Source organism: Sphaeramia orbicularis, chromosome 17 (assembly GCF_902148855.1).
Source record: "Sphaeramia orbicularis chromosome 17, fSphaOr1.1, whole genome shotgun sequence".
Lineage (NCBI taxonomy): Eukaryota > Metazoa > Chordata > Actinopteri > Kurtiformes > Apogonidae > Sphaeramia > Sphaeramia orbicularis.
The window spans coordinates 18532381-18544859 of record NC_043973.1 but is presented as its reverse complement, the minus strand read 5'-3'; the positions used below and the strand labels follow the sequence as shown (position 1 = coordinate 18544859).

At 38.8% G+C, this 12479-nt stretch overlaps 1 protein-coding gene across 2 annotated transcripts in view; it reads right to left on the bottom strand.

Moving 5' to 3' along the window:
* Window positions 1-12479, bottom strand: part of LOC115437002 (SPRY domain-containing SOCS box protein 4-like) — a 107572-nt gene that overhangs the window by 25162 nt on the left and 69931 nt on the right. The window lies entirely within an intron of this gene.

Below are 12479 nucleotides of genomic sequence, written 5' to 3'. Positions count from 1 at the left end.
CCAGAGGAGGCGGGACCAGCTCATCTGCCTGCGCCGTTTCCGTCGGACGTCAGGTGACTGTGGTGGATGCACAGGGTTGGGGTTCGTGTGAGGAACTGGTACCCCGAGATGAGAAAATTGAGCTAATGACTGCAATGTCTATGTGTGGACCAGGACCTCATGTGGTTTTGTTAGTGATCCCTCTGTTGGACTTCACTGAATCAGAGAGGATGGCGGTGGAGAGGAGGATGGAGCTGCTGACCTCTGCAGTCTGGAGATACACGATGGTGTTGTTTACTTTTGGAGACAGGCTGAAGAGATGTGGTCGCAGCGTGGACGAGCACATCAAGTCTGGAGGCCCCGCCATGAGGTGGTTAATGGAGAAGTGTCGCTATCGATATCATGTGATGGATAACACGCCGGCTGTCATCGCCGAACAGGAGAGAGTGAAAATGGAGGTGAACGCAAGCAGGAAGACTTGGCGAGGCAACGTTGTCAAGGTGACGGGAAAGAAGGTATCTGAGAGAAGTGAGGGGCAGCAGGAGCAGGTGAATGAGCTTCTAAGTAAAGTGGAGGACATGATGCAGGAGAATGGGGGGTGGCACTTCTCTCTTCATATGTACCAAAGGCTGGAGGAGGAATGGAGTCGCAGAGAGCAGGAGCTGAGAGATCTCCTGGAAACTGAGACGGACGTGGGAAGAGGAAGGAGACGAAAAGAGGCAGCGGAGATGAAAGGGAGACCGGAGCAGGAGGAGAGGTTAGAGATAGAAGACGAGGAGAGGGAGAGTAGCCTGAGGATGGAGAGACAGAAATGTGTAGGGAGGAAGATAAATAGAGGAGGAGATAAAGACAGAGTGAAGGAGCTGAGCCGACAGAGCAGCGAGGGAAAAGACTTGAGCGAGGACGGGTGGGATACGAGCTCGGACAGCGGTGTAGAGAAAGAGGAAGAGGAGAAGGAAGACAGCACTGAACTGAAAACCACAGATATGGCTCCATGTCGGCCTACTGGGGTTCAGAGGGGTTCAGCTTTTAGACCAATCAGAAGGCTTGCCTGAAGTCACAGTTTTATGTCCTTCTCACACCGACACTACAGATACTGTGAGCTCTGCAGCCGCGAGCGACAGATTTACTTTTTTATGCTGCAACTGTGACTCTTTAAACTCTTGTTGCATGATGACCCACAAGCAATAAACAATTAAACAACTGTGGATCCTGACACTAGGGCGCAATATTCCTGTGGCAGCTAGTGCTGTTTACTGCTCCACAAAGATTACTTTGCCCTAAATGTGAAAGAGGTCAATGCAGAGCCCACAGAGCCGACAATGGGTGTAAATCTGTCTGATTTGCTTCTTGTATCCTTCCGTGTCATGTGTTTCCAGCCTTTCAATAAACTTTATGGTTTTTTATACGACTGAAGTGAATATTTAATGCAAGGTTCAGATGCTGATATATATGTAAACCTGATTGTGTATTGTGTCATAGTGGGCATTGATCTCTATTGCCCTTTTATTTATTCTATTGCCCTTTTATGCTTTATTGTCTTACATATTTTTGGCTGCTAAGGTGTTTTTATATTTCTTGTGTCTATGCAAAAAGGCGATGAAATGTAATTTCGTTCTGCACTGTATCCCTGTTTGTATTGCGTTTGAATTACAATAAAGTGAATCTTGAATCTTATTGACTAACAGGAGTATAGAACACACTATAAATATGGTAAATTAGTGATCATTTCCCCCATATTCTCCTGAGACCCAGGAAAGTAAAAGTTTTGGCTTTTTTTACATGAAGTAACTGTCATGATTGGAAACAGTATGATGCAACCGTTTTTTCAGATACATTTATTTATTTAATTATTATTTTTACTTTTTTTTATGAAACATCCTTTGTCTTTTTTTTTTTTTTTTTAGTAAAGCTGTGAAAGTCTTGTCCCCTACTGAGGACAAAAATGCCTTGCTGGGTCTCAGGAGGATACACTTCTCTTTCAACAAAACCATCAGTACTGTGCACATCGCTCTCACATAGTCCAAACCTGGCATAATATATTCTCTTCAGTAAAATGCTTAGTGACGTGCATTCACACACTCTGCGGCAATGTTCAGTGCCCATGCAAGTTGTCATTAAAAAGCCTTTCATTGCTGGTTTTGCTCAAATTGGATTTGTTTTGCTTCTAAAATCATCAGGAATGTAAAACAGGGTGTGATTTCAGACCTCACCTCTTTCCTTAATTATAGACAGAACACAGGGTTTATTGGAGATTTATCGAAATATGTGATTTGTATTGTATCATTTGGTCATTCAAAGAAGATACGGAGATAAAAGAGTTAGTGAACATAAACCTGTTGTCCGACATCCGTGTTTTTAAGTATTTCATTTTGGGAAAATGAGGCAATCACTGTCAGCATGTGCATGTTTTATGCCCCAGTTGAGGGACATGTGGTGTGCCACCCATTTCATTACATCTGAACAAATTGACAATTGGCTTCAGGGAATTGCTGTCTCTCCCTGCCTGACACAGACAGTTAATCCTCATCCCTGGCTCGCAGTCATGATGCTATGCAAGGTCAGTCGTGTTGTAACCAACGAGGTCAGTCTTGGCGCGGGACATCGGGCAAGGCCAGAAAAGCCCATTTTAAATGCACATAATCAGATAAAAAAAAAAAACAAAAAAAAACTCTCTATCCCTCATACTGGGATTGGTTCAGTTCTGTACAGTAATTATAAAAGCTCCCAAAATGCCACTGAGCTTGTTGACCAGTGAGTTCTTATTATTTCATTATTTAAAGCAAAAATAAAAAAGGTTTTCAAAACAGTTTAGAGTTGTGAGGAAGGGTAGAGCATCAGAGTGAATAATGCATACAGACATTTAATTTTTTACTTAACAGCAACTCCTCTTTTAATTAGGCATAAAAAGCCGCCGTGACACTAATTTGGTCTTCTGTGTGTCTGAAGATTTCATTAAAACCACCAAACACTCCTGCCGATGCCTTCAGCAGTCAGTTCCTCTTAACTTAGACTTTCAGTGAATTTCGCTGCTGGAGCGCATAGTTAGAATCCAGGCGTAAACGCAGGTCTTTGGATCGCAAATAGTACACAACACGGACATAATGAGGTGTCACGTCATGTTGTCGTTTACATTGTTGCTAAGAGCCAGGACCGTTGAAATGCATAGATCGTTGTGGGTGTTTTCTTCAGAGTAGCTTATTGAACACACAGGCAACACAGCTCCCACTTTTATGACACATAGATGTATGTTTCTCACAGGAAAAAAAAAAAAAAAAACACAAAAAAATGATGTGCACACCAGTAGCAGAAACCCTATCACTTCCTGTAAAGATGATTCAATGGATATAGATAGATTTCAGACGAGCCTGTCAGGCCTGCCCATACATTGAGCTCCATGTAGAAAGTAGCATTGACCTGAGGACTGCAAATATACAGCTTACTCCATCTACCTGTCAGTTATAGTGTGGCAGCAATATTTCCTCCCTCTTTTCAAGGACTGTGTAGTAACATCCTGTGTCTGATTCTAAAGTGAATCAGCCGGAATTTACATTATATTATAATTTTTATTGAGTTGTTTTTTTTACGTAAGATGAAATATGAGAACATGGTCCGGTAACACTAATGGTATTATTTATTTTATCACCTGCAATAAAACACACCTCTAACTTATGTCAGGTACAGAGTGTTTTGTCCTTAGCGTATTACTCACTATTTACTGCAGTCTGATATGATACAGGAGAATTATGGGTTCATCAGGAAACTGTCTTACGTAATATAAAAGATGATTATTGGTCAGGAGTCAACTTCTAAGAGACAAGTGTGCTGTTGGAAAACGCAGGTAAAATTGGTGAATAAAGGCAATACATAATTACATATATATACTCAATACTTGGATGTACCAGTTGTAGAACCCTCAATAATACCTAGAAAAGCACTCGTAGAGCGCAGCCCCCCCATCCCCGATCACCACCAAAATTTAATCGTTTGTTCCTTATGCCAGTATCAACATTTCCTGAAAATTTCATCAAAATCCATCTATAACTTTTTGAGTTATCTTGCTAACAGACAAACAAACAGATAAACAAACAAACAAACCCTGATGAAAACATAACCTCCGACATTCCTTGGCAGAGGTAATCAGAAAATTGAGTGACAGTTTAACTTTTACGTTAACTACCATAAAAACACTCCCAGTTCAGTTTCATGAACAGCCACCATCTACCACTCCAAGATGTTTGCTAATTTTTGAACCACTAATTCTAACACGATGCTTGAGTAATTCAACAGTCTCTCACCTTTTTAGCATCACATGACTTATTTGTACATTTAGAGGATTGGGAGTGAACATGGAAATAGTTAAACACATGACAGTGGATGTAGACGCTTAGTTTAACGTTCAGTTAAATATATATTTTGCTGAAAATTTCACTTTTACTTCAGTGTTTTGTGTTCTGGTGAAATAATGTTTGAATTCCAGGGTAAGGAAATTAAATATTGAAAAATACTTGATTTTTACTGAAAATGATAAAATAAGAGAATAATGTTAGATTAACTGATAATAAATCAGGTCAAATAGGGTTAGATGGAGAGAAAATATGGAAGTTTAAAGTATCCAACAACTTTTTGACAGAAACAGTTCTGGGTTTTTAAGGGTTAGGCAGGTCATCATCCCCCTGCATAAACTGATAATGTGATTCAACAGGTTTACAAAATCTGTCATACCTGGCTGGACGAACCCACAAACTTAGATCATGATCCATTTATATTTATCACATCTACATTCAGTGGGATTGTACAGACAGTGCTGTCAAAACTCTTCTACTCAGCTAATAATCATGTTATCCATTTATTGTACAGTGTTGTGTTAACCTGTGGCTTTGTGGCATCACTGCCACATGGCCAAATCCCTTGGTTAGTGAGTTTATTTCAGTTTAGTCTGTTTATAATGATACTTCTGTGTCTGTGTTATCTTACAGACATTGTGTAACGCGTTGCTGCTGAAGAAGAAATAATGATGAAGAATTACCATAAGTCTGTCAGCTACAGGTCTGAGTTCTGAACTCTGATGTGCAGTGAGTCTGACATACACAGATGCTTTAGAGATATGTTTGAATGAAAAAAACATTTCTGATTCGTCATAAAGCTGGCAGGAAAATTAGGCTGCCACAATCTAGGTAAGCGATGGAAACACGACAGCTGCAGCTACAGGAAGTGTATATTTCATCTACATATTTTCAATATTGTAATAATGTCAATCCAAAATGATGCAAGATCCAGAAACCAGAGAAAATTGAGGAAAATTTAGTTTATTTGCAATTCAGATAGTAGATTGTGATTCTACCTCAAAAGATCATCATGTGATCTTTTTTTGGCCAGATTGCCCAGCACTATCTCAACAGTTTACAAGTCCCATGCAGCTACAGCATATGCTTATGTAATGTTCCCTGAAAAGCATCAATAAGATTTAGTAAGTGATAGTTATAACACTCATCATTTTTAAGTACCATATAAAGTTTGTAAAATGGCAGTAGCTACGAAAAACCATCATTAACACCTCTTATATAAAAAAAAAGAGAGTGGCATACTATGAGCCACTTTCCAGAGGAACAACTATTAATCATTTGATTTTGTACTGGGCAAAGCCAAATGATTAATGATTAAACAAATTCACCCAGCCTTCACAAATCACGCTCTGTTCACAGCTCTGAGTGTGAGTGAAAAATCTTTAACTGAATAAATGAAATGAAGTTGTGCTACAACAGCACATTATTTAATGGTGTTTGGTTATATGTCCTACTCCATTTACCTGTGTGCCTGCATGAATAGAAGTTGTTAAACTTAAAATTAAGTGTTTAAATTCAACCCTTTTTTGCCAGTCTTTATTAAGAACAGGCAATTAAAACTAATCAATACTTATTGATGTTGACTGAAATGAAGTATTCTGTCACTACAAATTTTTCAGCCTCATTACTCAGCCCTGGGGAACACCTATTTCACATTGTAATGGCTTTCCCTTGAAACACTCTGCTAATAGTAAAAGAGCGCTCTCACACCGAGCTAAAAACAACTTCACTTCTTGATCTGGAGGCTTCTTCATGTAACTGGCATCACAACAGCTGCTTGAGGGGAGCACATGTCATGGCTACTGCTGTTGCTATGAGACAACTGACAACCCATTTCATGTGCAGTATTCTTTGGCTAAAAGCTGAAATATTTTTAACTTTCAGCACTAAGCACTCCCTGAGTGGAAGAAATTGTCCTCCAGTCAGAGGAGCAAAGGAATGCACATCAGCTCATCTTCATCTTTCAAAGGAAGAGATGAAGGAGCCAGTGATCTGAACACGAGTATAAAAGCTCTACTCTTTCTAGTGTCACTTAACTCACTTTAAGTTACCTAGCAACGCACATTCTTCTGTTGTATCTCCACAGTAGCAGCAGGCGCCGGTCAATAAGCAGCTGAGGTGAATTTGGTTGTTACTGTTCTTCTCAAAATGACAAAAAAAGAAAAAAATGTGAAGGCTGGATGAAAGCACAGAAAACTGGCCTTTCAAATAAAGCCCATAAATCTTTCTAAGTGGCACATCATAGCAGAGTTCAGGTGGGTGTGTGGGGATGGACAGGTTTATTATATTATAGTACGCTATGAGCAAAGAAACTGAGCGGTGTCAGAAAGAGTTGGTTATTCAATTAAAGCTGCAGGAGATTAAATTGGAGGGGGTATCCTTTTGCAGCTCTTGTTTTTTGGTCCAAATTAAAAAAGTAAATACAGATGACCTGATGTCGTATGACGCTGATGTGGAAAACTGAAGCCACTTTTCAAGGCGATCAGCTTTAAAAACATCTGTTATTAGCTAAATAATATAATATAATATAATATAATATAATATAGCCTCCATCACAGGGTATATTTTCTTCTAAAACCATAGTTCACCAAGTTTCTTCTTTCCTTTCAGACCACTTAAATTACAATATGCAGAATAGGTAATGATGGATTTTTTTTTCCAAATGACAACAAAAAAACTATCAGACACTGCAGCTTCAATATGGCTTTCATTACTGCCATTGTTAGTGTTACATTTGTGTATTTGTGTGGACACAGAATGAATTAAAAACGAAAAAAATATCACTGATTTCTGCCTCTGTTTTCTTTTTTATCAAAAGAAATCAATGAACCAAAGAGAATATGCGTTTCTTTCCCTGTCTGCTTTCTTCAGCTTAAATGAATGAATCATTAAGCATCAACGGGGGAAACAAGAACAGTATAAGTCAGACAATGAGTCTGAAAGGATTTCTGCTCTATTTTTAGACACATACAGGTTCTGCTGGTCAACTTGAAGACCGCTGAGGTTAAATGACCTGCAATGCAGCTATATACTACGCTGTGTTTATAATGATTAACTACAAGGTGACTTGTGTGCTTTTTCCTCCACAGACTCCAGAATGGATGTCCTTCCTACATAATCACTGACACGCACAAATGCATGCACACACAGTTGTGTTTTCATTGTTTTAGGGGACACTGCATCAACTTAAACTTACACTTTTCTACATTTAACCCTGTCCCAAACTTTAAATGAAGCTTTAATAGTAAAATCTATTGATGTACCTGTATTTTGACCCCTAAAAAGCAGCTAGGTTCCTCGTGTGACTAATTAACTGACAGATTAATGTCCTTGTAAGATGACTAATATTCATATAGAGGACAAAGAGGGACACACAGGGAAGGGAATAAGATCAGAGCTGAAAACTTTGTAGCAAATGATGACAATAATGATCACAGATAAGCAGGACATCTGGCTGTAGATGTTTTGGATAATTAATATAATACTATAACTCATATCATTTTATAATCGCTCTGTATTTCATGAGGTTAGTGTATATGTACATTTGGTTTAGAGCTGCAACCGATTAACTGACTCAAAGTGATCCAAAAAAATCATTCAACCACAATTCTCCTGAATGAAAGCTTTGTTTCCTTCATTTCTCTGCTGTTAAACATTGGTTCCACTGTTAGTGTTTCACACGGACTCTTATTGTGACGCACAAAGAAGCTTCAGTTCAGGAAAACTGCAATAGAATATTTCCCTTCAATCAATTCAAGTCGATTAATCGAATCAGGAATTTTTGCATTGACTTCAAGCACCTTGTCAATTAATCGGTTGCAGCTCTAATTTGGTTTGTCAGTCTGTTATTTGTGCTGTTGCTTTATCTTGGCCAGGATGCTCTTGTAAAAGGGATGTTTAATCTCACTGATGTTTTCCTGGTTAAATAAAGACTAAATAAAATGATGATACTGAAACACAAAGACTGAACTAGTCTTAAATACACTGTAAGCTTTTAAACCAGGATTATAACAAACCAACTGCATTTCTTTGGTTCAAAGTGTAACAGCAGTGTGAGGTTGGGCTGGACATTGCGGCAGAGGCCAGCAGCTACTGTATCTACCTGGGCACAGAGCCCAGCACAGAGTGAGGGGACGAAGGGGCAATGCGAATTAGATAGAGAGACGAAGATAAAGAGGTGGGTAACTACCGGGGGGGGGGGGGGGGGGGCTGAGAGGGGAAGAAAGAAAAAGAGCAACTTGACAGAAAAAAAGTAGAAAAAATGGTGAAAACATAAGATGGTAACAGTTACAAGAGATCCCACAGAGCAGTAACAGAATTTGCACCAGATAGGAAACAATATTTTCAAAGAAGTGATTCATAATACTTCTACTGCCTTCAGCCAAAACCAGCACGGTTGGCTGTATTATATTAAATAAAAACGACATGCAATTATAGAGAAACTTTTGAGGTCACAAAGAACAGTGGGCAAACAGTCAAGATCAACCTCATATAATACACTATAAAATATAGATTTTAGTGGTCCGGTAACATATGTACCATATATAGTTTTTGTTTAATTGTGGTACCATATATCTTTTTGTCATTAGTCCACCTCCATCTGCCTTCTACTGTTTCAAAGCACTGAAAACACAAACACATTAGAAAGTCAATTCACTCCCTCCGATGATATTTGATATTTAGAACCTTTTGCTACTGGATTTTCAGTGCATTTTCAGAGCTTCTGTAGAACTCATAGATGTCCAGTATTCACTCTAATGGTCAACTGAGGACAAACTGGCGGACAAAGCCACTCTGATGATTATATTTAAAATGATGTCATCCCATCGAGTGTCCACACTAATACAGATCATTTTTTCTAAAGGGTTATTTTCATCCTCCCTTTTAAGAAAAAACATTGTGCATGCAACTTTCATTTTATTAAGTATCTATGCGCAAACTACAATACAAAGACAACCACAAACAAACAAACAAAAAAAAAAACTCTGACAAAGTAATGTTAACCTGTAGACCTTCAGATAATGTTGGATGTAGCACACACAGAGACTTAAGTTTATCAAGTTTAACAAGTTAAGATTTAGTTTAAGTTGCTTAATTTATTGGCAACTTTTAACGTATTTGGATTTTTGAAATGTACTCTTTATATACTAATAGAGTGACTTATGCACGTTTTTGATGTTTCAGGTGCATGGTTATTACACAAAGTAGCAATATGACATGTACACAATGGGCTGTGATGGAATTATTGTCTAATCTTTGGTATCACAGAGTTTTCACTTTTGAAGACATTTTTAAAGTTTTATTTGATTAATACACAATTTACATGTAGACAGGAGGCCCAAATGTAGACACAAATATTACAAAATATCTGTATTAGTGTGGATCGGCCGTGACACTCAATAAATTATCCTCCTACTTATCAAAATTGGGCTGCTATATGGATCTGCAGAGAGGAAGATCTGAGAAACAATAATGATCAGCTCGTTCATATTGGAAAATCATATAAAGTATTTGCCAGGTACTTGCTAACTAGACTAAATGAATGGAGCAGTATTACCAGTGTCAGTCAAAAGGGGGGAAAAATATGCCCTACTGTTCAGCAGAAACTCAAACATCTTCAGAACCTGAATATTTTATTTCTAGTCACTTCCAGGTTAACGTGTCAGTGTAAAGGCCTCCTATCAGCTCCGATTTTAATGTTTCAAAAGAGTAAGATGAAATATTAATGTCCAGTATATTTCACTTTGGCAGACTTTAATGGATGGTTTTTGATATCTGAATTGATCCACAGTAATAAGGCCATGTTTGTATTGCAGTATGTCACAACATTTTCTCCTAAAAACAACAATTACTCAATATTACCAAGATGTCAAATATGCAGAATTCTGTTGTGAAAGAAGCATAAACAGTGTATCATGACTTCCTCTGAAACTGAGGTCTTGCCTCACTGTATTTTGACAGTCAGCAAAATTCTATGTTGCAAAACAGAAATGTGACAGAGGTAGACTCATTCCTGCACAGCTGGTTTCCAAGGTGATGCAAACCCAAAACAGTTGTTGAGAGGATTGGTAGACACACACACTCATACATACACACACACACACACACACACACACACACACACACACACACACACACACACACACACACACACACCCTAATTATAAGTATTAGTAAAAAGTAATCTTATGCACACAATGTCTGTTCATTCAGCTTTAAATCAACAAAAAACAAAAGTGCAAACTAGGACAGCTGCACACTAAACCACAGATGCTTTCAATTACTTTTGCTGTTTTACAAAAATATTACAAGTCCAATATTTTAGAGAGTAGCCTATGACCTGTCACATTTTTGCCACATTAGGTTTGTAACAGCACGGCTACAGTCAGCAGTTGTGGAAATCATCCCAGGTCAAATCAGCCTGATGTCAACTCTAAACTGCCCATGTGGAGCTGCTAGAGCTGGCAAACAGAAGACCCAAGCAGCCCCCAGGTGTAAATGTGTCACAATGTATGAATGCGAGCAGAGTTGCTGGAAAAGCGCAACTGTGCTCTTAACTTTCCACAATTGACGGAGGGTTTTTCAAGGACAAACACAAACTCCATTACGTCACCTCCAATACGGGATTCTTGAACGCTAAGACAAAGCACTTCACCTGACTGAAATCCTGACATCATCCCCGCAAGATGTGCAAACAGGAAATGTTAAAGAAGCGTTGTCATGGAAACGGCTCGGGTTGCCTTTAACAGCCACAGATGGATGCAATTGCGTGTTTCACTTCACCTTAATGCGTCATGAGACACACAAAATAAACATATTACGAACATGGTATTTAGTCCACTAAAACACCAAGTCTGACATCTAGAGTAGAGTGTAGAAGAAGCTTTTCCAACCACTTTCAATACAAAATGACAGAAAAATAGTTCTGTTGTAATATAAGTTCTTTGAAAGCATCCAAGCACTGCATAGACTGGCATGAATACTCCACAATGCAATGCATTAGTGACAACAACTACACAACAAGCTAAAAATAGATGAGATGGATACTGATATAAATAAACCAGGGTTTTCTCCAGGTTTATTAAGGACACAGATGCTGTATTCATTTGACCAAGATGTTCTTGCAAATCGCAAAATAAGTGCAAGATAAAAGTGATATTTCTACAATTTCGACAAAGTACAATTACTACTTGTAGGCATTTCCATTGAAGAGTGTTTGCCTTCTGATGCGCGATTCTAGTACAGTCCTGTCTACCCGTCTCGCAATATGTCGTAGTTTTCACAGAGAGAGAGACAGAGGGGGGTGCGGTACATGCGTACCTCACAATTTCTCTCTGCAGGCGCACCTGATCGTCCCAAGGCAAAGTCCCTATTTATGGCAGCGGCCACACATAAGAGATTTCTGGGACAGAATTGGACAGCATTCACCAACGAGTTGTGGATCCAGAATTTCCAAATGACCCGGGCAACATTTAATGAACTGTTATGTTATTGAACCTCTCGTGGCTCCAGACTTGTCATGCCTGTGTCAAGTGAAAATGTGCAAAATGTGTTTCCATTACACATTTGCGCAATACTTCTATATCGAAAAGTTTCAAAAACTGTCTCATGAGAGTGTAAAAACATTTTTGCAATCTTTGACAGTTTTTGTGATATTTCAGTGTTTCCTTTACCAGTTTTCTATTATGCAATTTACATTTTGTGCATTTCTGAGGGTAATGGAAACTTGGTTTGTTCCTTCAGTTGTGGTATTTTGCAAAAACACTCAGTGCAGGTGCTGCAAGTAAAACTTCCAATGGCAGAGAAGACCTTGCAAACTATTAAATCACACATAGATGTTGTCACCTGCCACTGTTGGAGTGGGTGTGTTCTGTTTCCAGTAACTCAAGGGTTATCTGAGGAGGTTCATCCTGCTGTCAAGTATCGCAGATGCTGGTGGAAGTGAGGTTGGACAGTTTCTACGGTTACAGAAAGAGATAATTCTTTACTATGAGCAGTGGATAGTGTGGTAGTACAAATAGTATGGACCTGTTAAGACCTCACATTAATATCCATCCTGAGATATCAAATCACACACGGACTGCGCTAAGTATTCTATTAGAATGCATCACTAGTTGCATCTCAAGTGATCACTCCTGACTGGATCCGAAACAC